The following is an 18338-nucleotide window of genomic DNA, read 5'->3' on the forward strand; positions in this document are numbered from 1 at the left end:
AGTTTATAAAGTGCATTTCACATAAGGATGATTCCCCCCCCATTCCCGAAACACTAATCTGGTAAATGATGAACAATGAACCTGAAATCGTTTTGAATTTTTTAAAAAATATCTTTCATAGATCTACATGTTAAAACAGTTTCCTAAATCTAGATTTTCCAACTACTCTGGTTCAGCCTTTATGGAGCAGTGACTCTAACTCCAAACTATCCCTCACTTGCCTGTATCAACAAAGCACCTACAGGATGGGGCCCCACTTGATTTTATTTTCCAACTTTCAAGTTGGCCTTGGATAAATGCCCTCTTATTCTTTGCTCCACAGAGATGCTTGTGTAAAAGATGTGAAGAGTCCCTTCGAGCGCTGCAGTGGTTAGACGTCCGTGGTGAGCTCTGCAGCAGTACTGGGACCCGGGGCTGGATCAGGAGGAGGCACGGAGGCAGGGCTCCTGCCAGCGCCCCTTCGCATCTGCTCAGGAGCGGACACCGCCCAGGCGCCGGCGTTGCTAGGTCCTCTGTTTGCCTGGTTCTAAAGGAGCCCTGAGCGGGACCAAAGCCCACGGGGAGGGGGGCCCGGAAAAGCTAAAGCGCTGTCTCCTGTCACCCGCAGGGAAAAGCGGCCGCGCTCGGTTGGTTCCTCCCGCCCGCAGCTCTACGGGAGCGGGAGGGGCGCGGAGGAGCCTTCCTGGTCCTAGGATCCTCCCAACCGCCGCCTGCCCAGCGCCCTCGCTCCTGCTCCGCGGCGCACGTCGCGCACCCCCGGTCGCCGCCCGCGAATGGTCTGGCCCGTCAGTAGCCGCCACCCCCTTGGGCAGCGCCAGCTGCTCCAGCTGCTCTGGGTCGAGCGCCGGCGCCCCAAGCTGTGGCTGCCGCGGGCGGTGGGCGGGCGGAGGGCAGCACCGGACCTCCCAGAGCAGGGGGCCGGCCCCGGGGCGGTTGCCGCGGGAAGCCGAGGTGCGAGGGAGCGGCGGAGGGACCCCCCGCAGCCAGGAGGCGAGGACCCGGGCTGGGCTGGGCTCTCTGCAGCCCGGTGAGTACCTTGCTGCCCCACTCCTCCCCGATCCCCCCTTTCTTGTCCCTACGCCTCCGAGGTCTGGGCACCCGCCCGGACGGTTGGTCACTGCTCTGGGAACACTGGCCGCCGCGGGAGCAGCAGAACGGGGAGCTGCTGTTGTTGGTGCTAATGATTCAGCACCATTCGTGCCCTGAGAGATTCGGGCAGAAGGAGAAGGGTGGTGGTGGGGGCCGAGGTCAGTTGCGGGGCTCTCACCTCAGCTTCTAGGTTCCAGAGGAAAGACCCTGGCGGGTGGGGTCGGGTGTGGCCTGTGCCTGGAGGCTCCCTGCTGGCGAGTTCTTCGATTCCGTCCTTTCCCACGGTACAAACCTCCCGTGACTGTGCCATGCAATTTTCAGTGTGTCAGATTAGTGTCTTTTTCGCACATGCGAGTGAAGTGTAGGGCCCTTTTCTGTACCTGTCAGTTTCGTTACTTCTTGGATGCCTAATTCGTGTCATCATCCATTCAATTTTATATTGCATTGCATTCCTCTGTTAACGTGTGAGGAAGATGCTGTATCCAAGTTGTCCTGTATTCAGTGTGGGTTTGATTGGTCTTGGTATAGTAGGAAAAGCTGTAAGGGAGATAGGAAATAACACTTTCAGAGCCTAGACACTTCGCTTTTCTAGCTATTGTTTATTAAATCATGATAACGACTCAGAACCCAATGTGGAAAGTGAAGAGCTCCAAGTTCAATTATTGGCTCAAGGTCACAACCAGAATTTGGATATGTCTCCTTAACCCCAAAGCCCATGGACCTTCCACTGTATTAAAGGAGTTCTGTGTCCAAGTGTGCCCAAATATATATGTTCCATTGCAAATTAAACATAAATTAATTTTCATCGAAGTAATCTCAAACAACACCAACAACCTGTAAACTTCCTGTGTGTGGAATTATTGTTCTTTTAGTAAAAATGTAGGAGCATTCTTTGAATTAGGTGAAAAAAAAAAAAACCTACCCTATTTTCTTAGAAAGCATATGCCAAAAAATAATATCTGGACAACACTGCATAGGAGAGCTAGATCATAACAGGAGATGTTCAGCACATTTTTGGCAGTGATACATGGTAGGTGCTCAAGTGTTCGAGAACTCTTTTAGGAAAATAAAGGAAATATGGAAAATTTTAACTTTAAAGAAACATTTGCAGCAAGAACAGTTGCTTAGTTCATGGGGTGTGTGTGACTGAACTGCTTTTGTAGGGTGTGTCATCCCATGTTAGGCTGACAGATAAACCCAGGCTGATAGTATTCTGTGATTCATTACAACTCTGTGATTTGGCATAACAGATAATAACTCCATTTTGCAGATGAAGGAAATGAAATACAGAGGAGGTTCAGCAGGTGGTAGAATGTGGACAAGCACTGGCTCTTAAAATATGTGTGTTGAAGCAAAGTATAGTTCTGTATAGTGGGAAACCATATTGATTTGTTTTTGCCCTGTCCTTCAGAGTCAGCAAAGTATAGTTCTGTAGAGTGGGAAACTATTGATTTGTTTTTGCCCTGCCCTTCAGAGTCAACAATTGTATTGACCTTGTATGCTCTTTTTACAAAAATAATGGCTGCTATTATTTTTGCTGGGCCATTTGATTTGCTTTCATTTATGATTTATGTATTTCTCTTAAGACGTGCAATTCTTGTTGATGTCTCAGGAGGCATGTTGCTATAGTATGAATGCTCATTATCTCCAAGTACTGGAATAGTGTATGATGGCATATAGAGACATAGTCATCTTAGTACATCATTCCTAAAGTATTGAACCATTTGCACTGGAGTATTCTTTTTTTAAGTTAATGAGGATATTGATAAAGTCATGAAATTGAGGCATAGATTTACATTTGTTGTTCAGACAAGACTAGTAAGATAAGTAGGGTCTTGAGATGAGTCTTTAAGTTTGATTTCTGGGAAGTCATTTCTTTTTGTTCTTTATATGGCTATAGAACATATCCTCAGTGAAGCATCTTGCGAGGACAGCAGAAATAGTATAAATGAATAAGCAAAAATATAATCCACTGCTATTAAAGTAAAGGAAAATGCTTGTCCTAGTAATGGAGGGTCAGCAGGAATATTTTAAAACAGATGCAACACACATTATTTAGATAACATAACTGTATGATGTAATGAATATAATGCCAACCTGGCTTTAGAACTATATTTTCTCCCTCCTCTCTCTATCTCTGTGTATTTATCAAATGACTGCTATCTACAGACATCCAATTTCTTGATTTCAAGAAAAGTCTAGCGGGGGAGATATTTACTTACATATAAGTAATTAACCAAATAGTTAGAACTGGCTTAATACCAGAAAAAGGTAGTACAGACTTAAATGCTGTATAGAACCTTAAGAAGAAGGAGAAATAGTAACTGCTAGGGTCATAAGAGAATCAGGAAAGTCTTTATGGATGGAAGGGAATAAATCACTCTCTGAGCAATAGGAAGGGTTTCGATAGGTGAAGAGAAAGCCAGATGAAGAGGTTCAGCTGAAAATTGCTACTATTCTTTTTGGATACATGGTGACAAATTAATAAGAAGCTTGCATATTAGGCAAGGAAACCTGGTCCTTATTGGGTAATCACAGGGAACTGGTGTAGGTCACTAAGCAAGCCAACTTTCTCTTTGGCTGGTCTTGTTCACATTCTCTAAATTCCTTGCTCCAAGTGCTCTTCCAGAATTTTTTTTTTTTTTTCCCTGGGTACTTATATCCCAGAAAGTTTTCTATGCAAGTAAGATTTCTGGGTACTAAACCCAGAAAGTTTTCTATGCAAGTAAGATTTTTCCTCTTACAGGGAAGTTTGCCTTTTAAAAAGTTTCCCCCTTTCCATTATAGTATTACAGTTTGAAAACTAAAAATATAAAAAGAAAAAATTCTCTGTAATATTACCAACTAAAGACAACCACTACTAATATATTGATGTGTTTCCTTCTACTCTATTTTTTCCTGTGCATAGTTTTAATCGTGCTATGTATTTTTTTACTTTAAATTTTATAACTTTAATTTTCACTTAATTACAATTGGACAGTAAACATTTAAAATGCCTACATAATTTTCATGAGGTAGATGTACCATATATTCCTAATTATTCCTCATTTTCTCTGTGCTTTTGATGATAATAAATAATTCTATGATGGACATCTTTGTTCATAAGCTCTTTTCCGTATTTTAGAAATTAGGTCCTTAGGATAGAGTCTCAGAAATAAAATTTCTGGGTTAAAAGATGCAAGTTCTTAGTTTGATTTTTTTTAAATTGAGATATAATTGACATAAAACATTATATTAGTTTTGGGTATACAACATAATGATTCAGTATTTGTATGTATTGCAAAGTGATCACCACAGTTATGTCTAGTTAACATCCATCGCTACGCAGTTTTTTTTTTTTTCGTTTGCACTTGCTTCGTATGGAAGTTCCCAGGCTAGGGGTCAAATTGGAGCTGCAACTGCTGTCCTACACCACAGCCACAGCAACAGCAACATGGGATCCAAGCTGCTTCTGCAACCTGCACTGCAGCTTTGGGCAACACCAAGTTCTTAACCCACTGAGCAAGGCCAGGGATCAAACCTGCATCCTCATGGGCACGATGTCGTGTTCTTAACACACTGAACCACAATGGGAACTCACATTTTTTTTTTTTTGGAATGCTTAGTTTGACTAAATTTTATGCAAGTTTTAAAACTCTCCTGGATTCTGTATGTTCTTTTTGGAGCATTTGCATATTAAGAATAGGGTATTTACATATTAAGTAAGGACATTTGCATATTAGTAATTAATAACACTCATTCCTGTCTGTGGCTCCTCAGATACTATTTCAGGCAAACTTGTCTTTTGATTAGAAAGATTAGTTAACTCATGGGTACTGGGAGAAAGGCAGGTAATTGGGTTTCCTGCCCTTTCCTCAGGAATTCACCTCCATCCTCCACGCAGTATCTCTGTCTTTCGAACTTCAGCTTCTTCCGCTATCCTGTATCAGGCTCCCAGGTCTCCAGCTTCAGTATTCTGGCAGTGCAACATCTGTGAACTCACTCTGGCCTGCTAATTTGGAGAAGGCACATAGGTGAGGGCAGGGATTCTAGACCTGCTTTCATTCTTAGTAGAAGCCCTGGTCACAAGGTACAAGAGTGTGTGGTGGACGTTGAAGGACTCCTGCCTCCTCCCCCATCAACATTGCCCAAGACGGCCTTTGAGAACAGCAGCCACTAGGAGGTGCCTGACAGTCCCAACATTCCCTCCCCAAATTCAGATGCTCCCCTCCTCTCATTCCCAGTACCCTTGGACCAGAGGACCAGAGGAAATTCCCCTCCTGGAGGAGAGAGACTCTGCCTCAGCGTCTCACCATTTGTAGGGACACGTGTCACCAACTCTTTGGATGGGTACCTTGGCCAGGCCTCTGACTTGCTTCCCTAGGTGCTCCCCTGGGTTTCCTCTGGGTCCCCCGCCCTCTCCTTGGAACTTGAGACCAGGAAGCCATTGAGCCAGGGAAGCCATTAAGCGTCTCAGAGGACCAGTAGAAGGGGAGGTAGGGATAGGAATGTGCCTCGAGGGCGCAGGTGGGGAGCAGAGAGCCAGATAGTTGGAATGTGCCATCAGTTTGGGAAGATCTAAAAGGAGGCAGGAAAATGGAGGTCACTTTACTAACCCCAAAATAGGCCCCACCTTTTCAGGTCCTGATGGGATGGTTTCTGGTGGAAATTAGACATTGAGGTAGGCAGAGTATTTTGGGCAGAATTTTTCTGTGCTTAATTGGGATCTGTTATTTAAAATAGTTTGCTTTAGCTCTTAGAAGGTGGTAAGTTTATTTCCATTCCTACCAGGCATTATTTGTCAAAGTTCATCTGGGCCTAGTCACTGTTTCCCCAGGGTTAAGTTGAAGCTGAAAACGTATATTTAAATAGGGGAGAGAGTGGGAGGGACTGGGAGTTTGGGGTTAGTAGATGCAAACTATTGCCCTTACAGATAAGCAATGAAATTCTACTGTAGAGCCCAAGGAACCCTATCTGATTACTTGTGATGGAACATAATAAAGGATAATGTGAAAAAAAGAATGTATATATACATATATATGTGTATATGTGTGTGTATATATGTATATATATACACTTTGCTGTACAGCAGAAATTGACAGCATTGTAAATCAACTATAATAAAAAATTGAAAAAAATAGAATTGCCTATCTATTCTCCACTACCCTATTTTCCTTAGTTCCCATTTGACATCTATCTGCTAATGCGATACATTTCCCTCTTTTTTCTTTCAGTTTTTACTTGCAAGCAACTAGTTGGCCTGTGTTCCTTTGACTTCCTTGAAGGTTTAGAGTTAGGTGGTCAGGTGGCCACTGGGTTTCCTCTGGGGCTGACTGAGAACACCTTCCTTTTGAAAGTGATGATATTCTTGGTCCACTGGGCATGCTGAACCATCCACATTGCTTGGGTTTTTCTAAATTGTACTGTGGCATCCGAGCTTTCAAACTTCTGTTTTCTTTTTGTTCTTCTGCTTAGCCATGTGAAATGGAACATTATGTTTGAGAAAAGATTATTTTGAACCTTCCCATCTCTCTTAAAAATTATCTTCCCTCCTCCATGAGCTTATTTGAAGTGAAAGTGACTTTTTAAAGTGAGTTAAGCTTTTGTAGATTTGGCAGATGGATTAGCAATAATCTGGGTAGCAGCTTCAAGATTATTTCAATGTTCTTTGCTGGATCAGAATTTTAGGACCGCTTAGGTATACCTTTCATTTAAGGTAGTATATCTACCTCTTGTAAGAGAAGAGAGCCTGCTTAAAATTTGTGGCAAATCTAATTGATGTGGTTCTATTATGAGGTTTTACTGGCTTTGTGATATGAATGGTACACATGCGGAGTATTGGTAGAAAAAGTTAGCAACTGTGGATTTAATTGAAATCATTGCATTTAATGGGAAAATTTTCATGTGTCATTTTTTCATTGCTATTGTTTAAAATATATTTTTTCAAGGTACTTAATAAATAAAATCTTTAACCATGTGTGACATTCATAGTGATTGCTGAAAAAGCAGGACAATAATTTTAGCACACATCTCAGTTTATATTTAGAATCAGTCGGTCTGTGGTTAGCCAACAAATACGGGCCAGTTACTCTATGGAGAGGAAAGATCGAAAATGAACACTTTCTACAATCAGATTACTTCACATCAAACCAGATGGAGACATTTTCATTTAGCTGTAGGTTTGATCATCCAAGATGATAGTATTTAATTACTTAGCATATCTCAATCTAAAATCCTAAAGATATGTAGATATTATTTCCTTCATTTTAAAGATGTGAAAATTCAAGCTACAGAGAGAGAAAAAATCAGGCAAACTGCGTGCAAAATCAAGGTAGGATTAGAAATTGGTCTATAGCTGTCAAATCCATTGAATATTTTTTTCCTCATCTTTGATGTCTACTTTCAGTCCATATTAGCTTTATCCTTAGTTAACAGAGACATATTTCAAATCCACTATTTTTGGAAAATTGAAACAAGTTATTTCTAGAACTTGCTGCAAAAATTAAAGGAAAACAGAATCTTAATATTAAGGAAAGTTTTAAAAGGAGGGATCAGTGCGTCTTAAAATCAAGTGAACTATATGTATGTGGAAAAGCTTTTTCACTTGTCAAAAATCAGTGCCAAATGAGCATTTCTGGCAGAAAGAAAAGTTTGCTGCTACATGTGTTAGGAGGTTGTCATTTCTGAATAGGAGGCATTTAAGCTTTTAAAAATGTATCTTGGATATATAATATCTGTCGAATGCTATTTTCATCCTTGACTAAGTAGTTAAAAGGTAAGTGTTTTTCATTAGCTATAGTATGGCATATTTGCTTCCAAAATGTGCTTGAAAGTGTATCTGTGAATTTTGTTTTTGAATTCATAAGGAATCAGAATAATAACAATAGGATGAGTGAAGGTCCTAAAGTTTATCTTCTACTGGGAACAAAATTAAACAGCTACACTTAGCAATATCTATGAATATAGATATTTAGATCTCCAAGTAAAATTACCTATGGTAACCGCCAAAATTTTCTCTTCTTGATAAAATTATATATGTTATGGTAATATGGAAGTGATTATCATGTTTTCTGGAAGAAAAAAGTCTAGAGTAAGATAAAAATACTATGGTTTATGCATGGATGATTTCTGACATTTTGTGGGCATTACACAAATGCTACTTTAGCTTCCAATAAATATTTTGCACTTTTTATATAATTTTTTATTGTGATAAAAACACATCATATAAAATTTACCATATTAACCATTGTAAGTGTATAGTTCAGTAGTGTTAAATATATTCACATTTGTTGAGAAATAGATCTCCAGAATTGTCTCATCTTGAAAATCTGAAATTTTATACCCATTAAACAGCAACTCCCCCTTCCTCCTCTCCTAAGCCTCTGGTAACTAACCACTGTTCTACTTTCTGTTTCTATGAATTTTACTAGTTTATATATCTCACTATAAATTGAATCATGCAGTATTTGTTTTTTTGTGACTGGCTTATTTCACTTAACATAATGTCTTAAAATTTTATCCATGTTGTCGTATATGACAGGATGTCCTTCCTTTTTAAAATCAAATAATATTGCATTGTACATATACCACATTTTGTTTATCCATTCATTTGTTGGAAAAAATTTAAGTATAGTTGATTTACAGTGTTGTGCCAATTTCTGCTCTACAGCAAAGTGACCCAGTCATACATATATATATATACATTCTTTTTTCATATATTATCTTCCATCATGGTCTATCCTAGGAGATTGGATATAGTTCCCTGTGCTATATACAGTAGGACCTCATTGCTTATCCATTCTAAATGTGGTAGTTTGCATCTACTAACACTAAACTCCCAGACCATCCCACTTCCTCCTCACTCTCCCTTTGCAATCGCAAGTCTGTTCTCTGTGACTGTGAGTTTTTTTTTCTGTTTTGTAGATAGGTTAATTTGTGCTGTATTTTAGATCATATAAATGATACAATATGTATCTGACTTTCTCTTTCTGACTTACTTCACTTAGTATGATACTCTCTAGTTGCACCCATGTTTCTTTGTAATTCATTCTTTGTTGATGTACATTTGGGTTCCACATCTTTGCTGTTGAGAACAGTGCCATTGTGAACCTAGGTGTGCAAATATTTTTCCAAGACTCTGCTTTCAATTCTTTTGGATATATACCCAGAAATGGGATTACTGGTTTCTATAGTAGTTCTATTTTTATTTTTTGGGGGGAATCCCCATACTATTTTCCATAGTGATTGCATCACTGTATCATCCCATCAAGAGTGTGCAACGGTTGCAATTTTTCCACTCCCTTACCAACACTTATTTGTTTGTGTATTTATTTATAGTAGCCATCTTAATGGATGTGAGGTACTATCTCATTGTGGTTTTGTTTGTATTTCCCTGATGATTAGTGATGTCGAGCATCTTTTCATGTACCTGTTGACTGTATATAATCTTTGGAGAAATGTCTATTTAAGTCCTTTGCTCATTTTAAAATCTGGCTATTTGATTTTTTTAATGTTAAGTTGTTGGGGTTCTTTATGTATTCTGGATATTAACCTCTTATCAGGTAAATGATTTTCTCCTACTCCCTTCCTTGCCTTTTCACCCTATTGATTGTATTCTTTGATGTACACAAAAATTTTGTGTAATGTAGTCCCATTTGTCTAGTTTTCCTTTTGTTGCCTATGTAGCATTGATTACTTTTAGCAGTTTAAAAATGTATTGATAGAATTATCTCAAGTTGCTATTTGTTAATTCTTTTCCTCTTTATTCTTTGACATCTAAAAGACTGTTTTTGATATTATGCAATTATAATACCTGGTGTAATTATTTAATAAATTAAACTTAATTTGATTAACTTTTTCTTTTTGGAAGATCCATTTTTAAATCTATACAATGTAGAATTTTGTTGCTATAATTTAACTAATGTGTTAATAAGAATTGTGTTAAACCTGTACATCAATTTAGGGAGTTTTTTTTATTATATTGATTCTTCCATTCTGTGAACAGGGTTTGTGTCTACAGTTATTTAGGTCTGATTTCTTTTATCAGAGTGTCATAGAATAACTCTAACATAATTGTGTAATTAAAATTATGACATCCTGAGTATTTCATTTTCTTTGGAGCAACTATAAATGATACTGCATTAAAATTGTTGTTTCCGGAGTTCCCGTCGTGGCGCAGTGGTTAACGAATCCGACTAGGAACCATGAGGTTGCGGGTTTGGTCCCTGCCCTTGCTCAGTGGGTTAATGATCCTGCGCTGCCGTGTGAGCTGCGGTGTAGGTCGCAGACGCAGCTCGGATCCCGCGTTGCTGGGGCTCTGGCCTGGGCCAGTGGCTACAGCTCCAATTGGACCCCTAGCCTGGGAACCTCCATATGCCGCGGGAGCGGCCCAAGAAATAGCAAAAAGACAAAAAAAAATTGTTATTTCCGTTTCATTGCTGTCAATATCTAGAAATACAGTTGATTTTTGTGTTGGTCTTGAATCCGGAAACCTTACTGAACTCATATTTTGGATCTAGAACTATAGATCCTTTGTTATTTTCTTTTTAAATATAGAAAATTATGTCATTTGCAAACTGAAACACTTTTCTTTTCAGTCTGTATTCTTTTAATTTATTTTTCTTATTGCAGTGACTGGAATTTCTAGAATGGTGAGAGTGGACATCCTTGCATTCTTCTCAATATTAGAGGAAAATTATACTATTAAGTGTGTTGTTACCCGTAGGGTTTTTTTTTTGCGTGTGTGTGTGTGTGTGTGTGTGTGTGGATGATTTTTATTAGGTTGAAGAGGTTTATCCTCTGTTCCTAGTGTACTGAACTTTTTTTTTTTAATCATGAAAGGATATCAGATTATATCAGATGCTTTTTCTGCATCAGTTGTTATGGACATATGATTTTCCCTTAGCCTGTTGATATGGTAGACTGCGTTGATTATTTTTGAATATTGACAAGCCTTGAATATGTGGAATAAATCCTGTTTGATCATGCATACATGACATGTATATATACGCAAATACAAACACACACTCTTATATAAACACACTCGTTGTATTCAGTTTGCTAACATTGTGTAAATATTTTTGCTTTTAATTTCAGGAGAGGTTTGTAATTTCCTTTTTGTTGTGCTTTCTTTATTTGGTTTTGGTTGTTAGAATATTAGTGGCCTCATGTGGTTTGAGAAACTACCACTTATTGAGTTTGGGTATTGTATCAAGTTCAAATATCTATAATAACTTGAGAAGGCTATTAAAAAATACTCCTTTTTTCAACTACATATCTGTTATGCCAATTTTTTCATATATTTCAAGCAAAGAAATTTATCAAAATGAATGCAGAAGCAGATATTAGAATCTGTTTTCTTAAAGCAAGATATTGGAGGAATTTGAAAAAGTACAAAACAATGTCACTCATTCCTTTTAAAAAATTATAGTTATTTTTATACAATGTTTTTATTAGCATGTAATGGGTTTATTATTGTTATTTTAAAATTAGTATTTTAAACATTTCTAAGTTTTAGTTTCTAATAAGGCAGATATTAATAGGTATGATCCGCAAAAACAAAACACAAAATTGAAAGGATGTAAAGAGTTCCAACACCAAAAAGTTTGAGTTTATATTTACTTATTTATTTTTTGTCTTTTTGCCATTTCTTGGGCTGCTTTCAGGGCATATGGAGGTTCCCAGGCTAGGAGTCAAATCGGAGCTGTAGCCACCAGCCTACGCCAGAGCCATAGCAACAGCAACGCAGGATCCCAGCCGCGTCTGCAACCTTCACCACAGCTCACGGCAACGCCAGATCCTAAACCCACTGAGCAAGGCCATGGATGGAACCTGCAACCTCATGGTTCCTAGTTGGATTCGTTAACCACTCCGCCACGACGGGAACTCCAAGATTTTTTTTTTTAATTAAAGTATAGTTGAGCCAGAAAGAAAAGTTTGAGAATTAAGAAAACCAAGGCAAGGAGAAAAGTGAGGTCAGAGGCATGGGCATGTGCATCTCACATCTGGCATTGGTTTATCCAGGTTGTTTCATGTGCATGTTTTCCTCTTTCTCCATTAATATTTTCATTTCGCAAAATATGCTTTCTTCCACATTGATTCATTGATAAATACTCTAATGTCCTAGAAAAAAGTGTGATAAATAGACCAATAGAGCTCTACAGTGTTATCTTCACAAAATGAAATCCCTTAAAATTATCTCCATCCTAACTTTAACAAATACCATATGTAGACATATAACTATATTTTGAGTTACAAGTTGTTTATATATTTTAGAGATTAAACCCTTGTCTGTTGCATTGTTTGAAATTATTTTCTCCCATTCTGTAGGTTGTCTTTTTGGGTTTTGTTTTTTTTTTTTTTATGATTTCCTTTGCTGCAAAAACTTGTCAGTTTGATTAGGTCCCATTGGTTTATTTTTGCTTTTATTTCTGTTGCCTTGGGAGAGTGACCTAAGAAAACATTTGTACAGTTGATGTCAGAGAATGTTTTGCCTATGTTCTCTTCCACAAATTTGATGGTGTCTTATGTTTAAGTCATTTTGAGTTTATTTTTGTGTATGGTGTGAGGTTCCAGTTTCATTGATTTACATGTAGCTGTTCATTTTTCCCAGCACCATTTGCTGAAAACACTGTCTTTTTCCCATTGTATGTTCTTGCCTTTTTTGTCAAAGATTAATTGACTGTAGGTGTCTGGATTTATTTCTGGGTTCTTTATTCTGTTCCATTGGTCTGTATGTCTGTCTTGGTACCAGTATGACACTGTCTTGACATTGCGGCCTTGTAATAGTGCCTGAAAGTCTGGGAGAGTTATGCCTCCTGCTTGGGTTTTGTTCCTCAGGATTGCTTTGGCAATTCTGGGCTTTTTATGGTTCCATATAAATTTTTGGATTGTTTGTTCTAGTTCTGTGAAAAATGTCATGGATAATTTGATAGGGATCACACTGAATCTGTAGATTGCTTTGGGTAATATGGCCATTTTTACAATATTATTTTTTCCAACCCAGGAGCATGGAATATCTTTCCATTTGTTTGAATCCACTTTAATTTCCTTGATTAATGTTTTATAGTTCTCAGCATATATGTCTTTCACCTCCTTGGTCAGGTTTATTCCCAGGTATTTAATTTTTTGAGGTGCAATTTTAAAAGGTATTGTACTTTTATATTCCTTTTCTAATATTTCATTGTTAGTATATAGAAATGCAACTGATTTCCAAATGTTAATCTTATATCCTGCTACTTTGCTGAATTCATTGATCAGTTCGAGTAGTTTTGGTGTGGGTTCCTTAGGGTTTTCTATGTGTAGTATCATGTCATCTGCCTACAGTGACAGTTTTACCTCTTCTCTTCCAATTTGGATACCTTTTATTTCTTTTGTTTTTCTGATTGCTGTGGCTAGGACTTCCAACAGTACATTGAAAAAAAGTGGTGAGAGTGGGCATCCTTGTCTTGTTCCAGATTTTGGTGGGAATGCTTTCAGCTTTTCTCCATTGAGTATTATATTGGTTGTGGGTTTGTCATAAATGGCTATTATTATGTTAAGGTATGTTCCTTCTATACCTACTTTGTTAAGGAATTATAAATTATAATAAATAAAAGTATTAATTCAGTGCTAACTTATGCAAGGATGAAGTAATTTAGAATGTTTTATCAGAAATGGAATAAAAGAGAGTAAAAAATGTTTAAATTACTGTCATTTGATTTTGATTATTATAAATGGCTTTTCTTTTGTACTTTTCCCCAGTAGTTTATGGCCATATAATTTGTATATAGTAAAGTGTACACTTTGTAGAATTTTTACAAAATTTTGGTAAATAGCATTTGAAGATACCTAATTTGTAATAGTATGAATATGCAGGATGAAATGAAAAAAAATCTGAGAATATCAATGAGAAAAAGAAATAAGGAGTTCCTATCATGGCTCAGTGGTTAACGAACCCAACTAGTATCCATGAGGATGCAGGTTCAATCCCTGGCCTCGCCCAGTGGGTTAAGGATCTGATGTTGCCATGAGCTATGGTGGAGGTCACAGATGTGGCTCCAATCCTGCATTGCTGTGGCTGTGGTGTAGGCTAGCAGCTACAGCTCTGATTCAGCCCTTAGCTTGGGACCCTCCATATGCCATGGGTGTGGCCCCAAAAAGACAGGAAAAAAAAAAGAAAAAAAATAAGATGAAATGAGCCAGGTGACACATTAGCTCACAAAATCTATGTTATAGAATCCTGCATGTTTATTAGAGCTGGACACACATTTAATTTAAGTTTTCTAATTTCTCAGCAAAGAGGGACATAGAGGAAGTTTAATGATTAATTGAAAAGCTCATTCATGAGAAATACAAACCAATTGCCTAAGAGGAAAAAATTTTCCTATATAGAATCCAGAGTAAAATTTGTGCTATAGTTTCTTTTAACATGGATTCAGTATAACATAATGCAGATTGTCCTCCACATACTTACTTCAGTGGGATTTTCTGGTCAATTTTTTTTACAGTGTTCTTCAGATGAGCTCATGATGTGGCTCTGTGTCTTGGGCAAAGTATCCTTTAAAGATCTGATTATTTTATTCTCTAACATGAGAGTAATATCTGCCTTGAGAACATTGTGATATAGGTCAAGATTGTAGTATGTGCTTAATAAATGGTAACTATTATTCTTCTGTTGGGGTGACCAGCAATGTAGAGTGTGTCCAGGTATATAGATAGCTCTCTGATGACCTGGCTTAACCAGGAATGGATGTTACAGTGTCTCAAAGAATAAAAGTTCTGCCTATCTTTCAGTAATTCCTTCTTATATATTATTTTTCTTAGCTGAGATTTTTGAGGCACAATCCATTTGAGAGTCAGCTGGACTCAGTAGTAGGAGGACTTTTCCAAATAATTAGAAGGCCATGGCTCCTCTGAGCTAACTGGGCTAAAGGAATAAACCTAGACAGGTTTTAAACTTCCTCCAAAATCAATTTTGTATTTGTGCCAACACACAGGAGAAAGCGGGTGTTGGAAATTCCAAATTTATGATATGGAATGTGGCCCCAGAGGCCCATTTTGCCTAGAATAGTCTTACATACAGATAAAATAGTGGAATTACCACTTCCACCTCTCTTGCAAAGAAGTGTAATTTTTCCCTTCAGACCAAAATATTTTTTCTAGAGTATTTTTTTAAACCATCAGTTAAGTCTTTATCGAATGAAAATGAAAACAGAATTGTTGGGATTTGGTAAATTCTCACTTAGGAAACGTTGAAGTAGTTGTTCAGATTTTTTTGAAAAGAGGAGTGAAATTAGTTTGTAGTAATCACATGAGTATTTCAGATGGTTGGTTCACTTCCTTAGTAGTAGTCTTTTAAAGTCAACTATCAAATCAACGTAATAGGTGTTTGGTTTTTTAAAAATCTTTTGATTGTTAGAGTCAAATTTTCTTTCATTAGTAATCTCTTGAGAATTTGAGTTGACTCCTGCGATCTGTATACATTGTCCACATTATACATTGTCCACATATTATCTGTATTATCTGTATACATTGTACACATTATTAAAAGCCTTCTGGGTTACCTATGGAAGACTAATTCAGATTTACTGTGGTGCTGCAGGCTGAGAAGCCAGAGTGTTACTCCTCTGTGCTGCTCAGGGCTCACAAGAGAAGGAAGGGCCTGGATCCTTCTTGCCCAAACTAAATCAGTGGGAAGTTCATGATCTTAGGTTTGCTGTCAATTAGGTACTTTTAACATATGTTGAACTAATGAATGAATTAGAGTAAAATTTATATCTTAGCCTCAATAACAGTTTTCAAATGATAAGCAACTAATTTGATTATAGCATAGCCAAATGTCTGTCATATTAGAAATTCCCATTTTTATCACTGACGGATTAGAGTTTTGAGGTTTAAATAAGTGCTCATGTTTTTTTCATTTTTAAAAATTTTATTTAAGTATAGTTGATTTACAGTGTTGTTATAGATGCTCATTCATTTGTAATATAAAAACATAATCTAGCATTAATTATAACTGATTATTAATATATCACATTATATGTTATAGTATAATAAACTATAATTCTCATTTGCTTTTGCTTTTTCACATGCCAAAACAGCTCTTGCTTTATTGGAAAAGTCTTCTATATAACTTGATTTAATTTTGATTTGAACTGATCCTTAAAAAATGAGTTATAAAAATCAGTCATAAAAATATTAAATATTTAAATATTAGATTTAGGGCATCTATTTTCCTTACTTTCTTCCTTGCTTCTTTCTTTCTTTCTTTCTTTCTTTCTTTCTTTCTTTCTTTCTTTCTTTCTTCTTTCTTTCTTTCTTCTCTCTCTCTCTCTCTCTCTCTCTCTTCTGCTCTTTCGCTTTTCTGCTCTTTCACTCTTTCTTTTGCTCTTTCTTTGCTATAATTTATCTGTCTCATTTGGGTTTTGAATATGGGTCTGGTTTAGGGTCCCTAACTAAGGCCATCTCCTCTAATTTGTGGATACTTGTCTGTGAGAAGCCGTAAATAGACTGGGAAGTTGAGAAAGAAAAGCTTCTCTGGTGCGTTCAGTCCCCTGGGCACATTTGTAATTCAGTCTCTCTGACTGGTGTCTCATCATTTTCATCCTAATGGTCTACTTAAGCGGTTGTCTCAGATTCCATAATAGGTGAAGGATTATTATTTTAACTTGAAAATGTTTAGGTATGTATTTGGTAGGTGAGATAGTTGATGTATATAAATTCTAATGGACTAAAATGAGGAAAATAGGAAATTCATTGTTTTGCTATAGACTGCCTGGAGGAAGTTATGAAGTACAAGGTTAAAAGTTTAGCTTAGTATAGGTGAAATATTTACATAACTCTTGTTAATGGAGTTGAGTGAAGAAGGAAAACATTGCTGTATTCTTTCTTTCTTTATTTTTATTTTTTTATTTTTTATTTTTTTGATATTTTTATTTTTTTAGTTTTTTTATTTTTTATTTTATTTTCCCACTGTACAGCAAGGGGATCAAGTTATCCTTACATATATACATTACACTTACATTTTTTTTCCCCATCTTTTGTTCTGTGGAGAACCATAGAATCAGTTGGAACACGAGGTTCAAAATGGCAATAAATAATCATCTATCAATTATCACCTTAAATGTCAATGGACTGAATGCCCCAATCAAAAGACACAGAGTGGCTGAGTGGATAAAAAGGCAAAAACCTTCAATATGCTGCCTACAAGAAACTCACCTTAGGACAAAAGATACATATAGATTGAAGTGAAAGGGTGGGGAAATATATTTTCACGCCAGTAGACATGACAGAAAAGCAGGAGTCGCAACGCTCATATCAGACAAAATAGACTTTAAAACAAAAGACATAAAGAAAGACAAAGAAGGACACTACTTAATGATTAAGGGATCCATCCAAGGAGAGGATGTTATTATCATCAACATATATGCCCCAAATATAGGAGCACCCAGATACATACAACAAATATTAACAGACATAAAGGGAGATATTGATGGGAATACAATCATAGTAGGAGACTTGCTGTATTCTAAAGACACACCTAATTGTCCAATCTTGGGATTGCAGCATAGCTTTGCAAATTATTACGTGTACCTTCCCCAGCCCTTTTCTGGCCCAAAGGAACTACCTTTAAATTGAGATACAAATGTTGCAAGCTCTGAGTTTTATCTACTTCCAGGCCCTCTGACTGTACTCCAAGAGGAAATATTTGGCTTATGACCAGTTCTTTACCTTCTTTGAACATCTTCAGAACTGTGGTTGCTGCAGCCTGCTTCTTTCTGAGATATATCAGCGATGCTATTTACCAGCTAGCTCCAGCCCCAGCTGGCTGTTCATTCTCATATTTGGGCCTGAAATGTTAAGTGAAGCTACATAAAGTAGATCATAAAACATTTGATTTAGGCCAAAAAATTGAAACTGAAGACTGAGATGTGATTTTCTTTTTCACATTTTAAGATTGCATAAGTTTGTAACTTGAAATTTTGAAGGTTAACTTTGCAGAGAGACTGGCAGAATTTTTCACATGGATTCCTGAAATAAATTTTTTGGGGTATACTCTAGCATTCTCCCAATATTAATGCTCATTTATATCCTATTGTAATTTTAAATTACCTTCTTCTAATGCTAAATAAATGTGAATTCTATTTTATTTAAATTTCTATAGTTTCCATATTAATAGGTACTTACTAGATACAGTGAATTATATCTGTTAAATGTCTTAATTATTCAGTTCAGCATGGTAATATTGGACTTTTGACTGGTGAGGGTTATAAGCTATTAAAACCATATGT

General features: G+C 37.1%; 1 protein-coding gene across 4 annotated transcripts in view; it reads left to right on the forward strand.

Annotated features, from left to right (window-relative positions):
* Nucleotides 1–794: 794 nt before the first annotated feature.
* TTLL7 (tubulin tyrosine ligase like 7) overlaps nt 795–18338 on the forward strand; it is a 156144-nt gene continuing 138600 nt past the window's right edge. For 3 of the 4 annotated variants that reach the window (XM_047794247.1, XM_047794249.1, XM_047794246.1), the window contains exon 1: nt 795–1027. The gene's annotated coding sequence lies outside the window, so the exon portion shown is untranslated. The remainder of the gene's footprint in view (nt 1028–18338) is intronic. The other variant, XM_047794250.1, reaches the window with a different exon arrangement.

Source organism: Phacochoerus africanus, chromosome 8 (assembly GCF_016906955.1).
Source record: "Phacochoerus africanus isolate WHEZ1 chromosome 8, ROS_Pafr_v1, whole genome shotgun sequence".
Taxonomy (NCBI): Eukaryota; Metazoa; Chordata; class Mammalia; order Artiodactyla; family Suidae; genus Phacochoerus; species Phacochoerus africanus.